The sequence below is a fragment of the Triticum dicoccoides genome, chromosome 5A (assembly GCF_002162155.2).
Source record: "Triticum dicoccoides isolate Atlit2015 ecotype Zavitan chromosome 5A, WEW_v2.0, whole genome shotgun sequence".
Taxonomy (NCBI): Eukaryota; Viridiplantae; Streptophyta; class Magnoliopsida; order Poales; family Poaceae; genus Triticum; species Triticum dicoccoides.
Genome location: NC_041388.1, coordinates 8700874 through 8706475, shown reverse-complemented (window position 1 = coordinate 8706475; position 5602 = coordinate 8700874).

Below are 5602 nucleotides of genomic sequence, written 5' to 3'. Positions count from 1 at the left end.
AGGGATATTAAGGCCTCCTTTTAATAGAGAACCGGAACAAAGCATTAGCACATAGTGAATACATGAACTCCTCAAACTATGGTCATCACCGGGAGTGGTCCCGATTATTGTCACTTCGGGGTTGCCGGATCATAACACATAGTAGGTGACTATAGACTTGCAAGATAGGATCTAGAACTCACATATATTCATGAAAACATAATAGGTTCAGATCTGAAATCATGGCACTCGGGCCCTAGTGACAAGCATTAAGCATAGCAAAGTCATAGCAACATCAATCTCAGAACATAGTGGATACTAGGGATCAAACCCTAACAAAACTAACTCGATTACATGATAAATCTCATCCAACCCATCATCGTCCAGCAAGCCTACGATGCAATTACTCACGCACGGCGGTGAGCATCATGAAATTGGTGATGGAGGATGGTTGATGATGACAACGACGACGAATCCCCCTCTCCAGAGTCCCGAACGGACTCCGGATCAGCCCTCCCGAGAGGTTTTAGGGCTTGGCGGCAGCTCCGTATCGTAAAACGCGATGATTTCTTCTCTCTGATTTTTTCTTTCTGAAAGCAAATATATAGAGTTGGAGTTGGCGTCGGAGGGTCAACAAGGGGCCCACGAGGTAGGGGCATGCCCTAGGGGGGGCGCCCCCCACCCTCGTGGAAAGGGTGTGGGCCCCCTGGTCTTCATATTTGGCGAGGATTTTTTATTATTTTTTCTAAGACCTCCCGTGGAGTTTCAGGTCATTCCGAGAATATTTGTTTTATGCACATAAAACAACACCATGGTAATTCTGCTGAAAACAACGTCAGTCCGGGTTAGTTCCATTCAAATCATACAAGTTAGAGTCCAAAACAAGGGCAAAAGTGTTTGCAAAATTAGATACGATGGAGACGTATCATGGGCTTCCTCAAATTGCCTTAGGTCTTCGTGAGCAAGCAAGTTGGATGCACACCCACTTAGTTTCTTTTTGAGCTTTCATACATTTATAGCTCTAGTGCATCCGTTGCATGGCAATCCCTACTCACTCACATTGATATCTATTGATGGGCATCTCCATAGCCCGTTGATACGCCTAGTTGATGTGAGACTATCTTCCCCTCCTTTTTGTCTTCTCCACAACCACCATTCTATTCCACCTATAGTGCTATATCCATGGCGCACGCTCATGTATTGTGTGAAGATTGAAAAGGTTTTGAAAAAGTTAGAGTATGAAACAATTGCTTGGCTTGTCATCGGGGTTGTGCATGATTTAAATACTTTGTGTGGTGAGTATGAAACATAGCCAGACTATATGATTTTGTAGGGATAACTTTCTTTGGCCATGTTATTTTGAGAAGACATAATTGCTTTGTTAGTATGCTTGAAGTATTATTATTTTTATGTCAATATAAACTTTTGTCTTGAATCTTTCTAATCTGAATATTCATATCACAATTAAGAAGATTTGCATTGAAATTATGCCAATTAGTACTCCGCAGAAAAAATTCTCTTTTCATCATTTACCTACTCGAGGACGAGTAGGAATTAAGCTTGGGGATGCCTGATACGTCTCCAACGTATCTATATTTTTTGATTGCTCCATGCTATATTATCTACTGTTTTGCACTATATTGGGCTTTATTTTCCACTTTTATATTATTTTTGGGACTAACCTATTAACCGGAGGCCCAGCCCAGAATTGCTGTTTTTTTTGCCTATTTCAGTGTTTCGGAGAAACAAAATATCAAACGGAGTCCAAACGGAATAAAATCTTCGGGAACGTGATTTTCTCACCGAACATGATCCAGGAGACTTGGACCCTACTCCAAGGAGTCAAAGAGGAGGTCATGAGGGTGGGGGGGGCCCCCCCTAGGGTGCACCCCCTGCCTCATGGGCCCCTCGGTGCTCCACCGACGTACTCCTTCCTCCTATATATACCTACGTACCCCCAAACGATCAGAACAGGAGCCAAAAACCTAATTCCACCGCCGCAACTTTCTGTATCCACGAGATCCCATCTTGGGGCCTGTTCCGGAGCTCCGTCGGAGAGGGACGTCATCACGGAGGGCTTCTACATCATCCTAGCCCCTCCGCTGAAGTGTGAGTAGTTTACCTCAGACCTTCGGGTCCATAGTTAGTAGCTAGATGGCTTCTTCTCTCTTTTTGGATCTCAATACAAAGTTCTCCCCCTCTCTTGTGGAGATCTATTTGATGTAATCTTCTTTTTGCGGTGTGTTTGTTGAGACCGATGAATTGTGGGTTTATGATGAAGTCTATCTATGAATAATATTTGAATCTTCTCTGAATTCTTTTATGTATGATTGGTTATCTTTGCAAGTCTCTTCGAATTATCCGTTTGGTTTGGCCAACTAGATTGGTAGTTCTTGCCATGGGAGAAGTGCTTAGCTTTGGGTTCGATCTTGCGGTGTCCTTTCCCAGTGACAGAAGGGGCAGCAAGGCACGTATTGTATCGTTGCCATCGAGGATAACAAGATGGGGTTTATTTCATATTCCATGCATTTATCTCTCTATATCATGTCATCTTGCTTAAGGCGTTACTCTGTTTTTAACTTAATACTCTAGATGCATGCTGGATAGCGGTCGATGAGTGGAGTAATAGTAGTAGATGCAGAATCGTTTCGGTCTACTTGTCACGGACGTGATGCCTATATACATGATCATGCCTAGATATTCTCATAACTATGCTCAATTCTGTCAATTGCTCAACAGTAATTTGTTCACCCACCATAGAATACTTATGCTCTTGAGAGAAGCCACTAGTGAAACGTATGGCCCCCGGGTCTATTCTCATCATATCAATCTCCATCACTTTAATTTTTCTTTGCTTTTTTACTTTGCCTTTACTTTTTACTTTGCATCTTTATACCAAAAATACCAAAAATATTATATCTATCATATCTCACTCTCGTAAGTGACCGTGAAGGGATTGACAACCCCTAATCGCGTTGGTTGCGAGTAGCTATCGTTTTGTGCAGGTACGAGGGACTTGAGCGTGGCCTCCTACTGGATTGATACCTTGGTTCTCAAAAACTGAGGGAAATACTTACGCTACTCTGCTACATCATCCCTTCCTCTTCGGAGAAAACCAACGCAAGCTCAAGACGTAGCAAGACATAGCGTCTTGCATGGTACAGAATAAGCTAATCGAATTGTAAAAGACGAAAATTACATGTTGAAGTAGTAGAAGTAGTGCTTAATTACGAAAAAAACACTTGTCGTCATTGCATACCGTTTGAACATCGAAGGTCTCCTGGAGCTTAATGCTGAAGCGCTGACCTTCGTCCAAGTGAGGCCTATCGCACAGACTCCGGTCGTTGTTGCACCAGTCGCACTCCCTCGGAAGACTTTTGTCGTCAGATGACGACATTTCCTAGGTTCATAATTCAAAGATTAAACTTGTACAATTAAATATATGTACTACAAGAACTAAATTAGATCATTATTATTCATCACGGGTTGATTATCGGTCTGCCGAGTCTTTTCTTGTAAACTCTCAACTCACGTGGTGTATATATTCGACCGTCGGTGATGGTCGCTCCTCCATTCGTCCTCGAGTGTATTACACCAAAATGTCTAGCACACGGGAACGAAGGAGAAGCAACCCCCACGACAAGAGTCGAGATTCTTCGTCCTCTCATATATGGTGGAGACTCTCCCTAACTGATTCATCTTTGACATTTGCGACCGTCAATGATGGTCGTTACTCCTCCTTCCCCTAGTGCATAACTAAGGTCTAGCACAAGGAGAAGAAGGAGAAACGACCCCCACGACAACAGTCAGGATTCTTCGTCCTCTCTCATATATGGTGGATACACTCCCTCACTGATTTTTCGACCGTCGGTGATGGTCGTTATTCCTCCTTCCCCTGGTGCATAACAAAGGTCTGACATAAGGAGAAGAAGGAAAAAATGACCCCCACGACAATAGTCGGGATTCTTCTTCTCTCATATATGGTGAAGAGTTTCTCTGTCACTCATTTGTTGACTGTCATGTATGGAGCCTCGACAGACTTAAAGTCAACCCGGAATGTCGTTTAATTATCTTTCTAGAAAATCTAGGCCACTCGATATTTCCTACATATTCTAGCACAAGTCATGCCAAAATTCACGGAAAAATCCAGCGTGACCTTTGCTAAAAAAGGACATATCGAGCACCGGAAATTTGCCGAAATGGAAATTAATCAACACTCCGGCAAAACATAGGCCACTAACATGGCCAGCCACTTGGGCAAGCACATATCCTATTTGAGAAACACAAGATATACATGTTTATATCTACATCATATGAGCATTCAAAATTGATAGTAATTGCATTTCAATGGTTGAAAATATGAACAAAATCATTTCAAAATATCTTATAGGACTCATTTTGACATGGAGATTTGGCTGGTCTCACGTCGAGGTCGGAGGGGGTCGGTGACGGGGACGACGACGGGGATGATGGAGGGGCTCCTTGATTTTTGCAAAAACAAAAACCCTATAAGCTATCAACTAATCAAATGCATACGCCTTGCATAGTGCTCTCCAATTTGAGCATTCAAAATACCAGTAGTTCTCCAATTTGAGCATTCAATAAGAAAAACCAAATCATAAAATAAATTAGTATTCAAATTAGCATGCATTTAATAAGGAAAACTAAATCATCTCTTGCGTCCCTACATCGTCGAATATTATCACTAATACATCTCAAATAATATCATACATATAACATCACTAATACAGCTAAAACCCTAGCGAATGACGGGTATCGGCGCGGGTGGTGGACACTCAAAGAGAAGGAACCATCAAAGGATCATAGCTCCGGTGAGATCCCTGAAGAACCTGCCCTCCAACGCAACCATGTAGCGACAGACGTGCTCGTCCTCCTCGCTGACACGGTGACGTACCACCTCCGCAGGGTCCTCAAGCCTCCGCATTGTCACTGGCCCACGCGACCACCACCAAAGAAGGTTCAGGTCAACGACGGGCTGGCTCCTCACCAAGCTGCACCCCCCGGAAGGTAGCACCTCCTAGTACCAGCCCGGCAGAGCCCAGTCCCGTACATGGCACCTCTGATCAAGCAGGCCTCGTTCGCCGAGTCGACGACGAGGATGCGGGATAGGCATCGTCTACATCAATGCGGAAATAATTGCTTTAAGTAAAAAAATAAACTAGTTCTATTAATTTTCTTACTAAAAATAAACTAGTTCTATAGTAAAATTTTAATTAGATCATCAAATCTCATATACTTAAATTTTCTTACTAAAAATAAACTAGTTCTATTAATTCAACTAGTTCAACTAAGCACTTACTATAAATAAAAATAAACTAGTACATAAAAATAAACTAGTTCAACTAGTTCTATTAATTTTCTTACTAATTCTATTAAACACTTACTAAAAAACAGTAAAAAAACCTATGTTGAATTTTTTCTTTGAACTAAACATTACTGCCCTAAATTAACATCTACTTAGTTACCTAACCTAATTAAGATCTACTTAGTTACCTAACCTACTTCCCTAACTAAAAAACATCTAATTAACAGTACCACCACTGCCCTAACCTAATTAACATCTACTTAGTTACCTAACCTAGTTAGTTAACCAAACATCTAA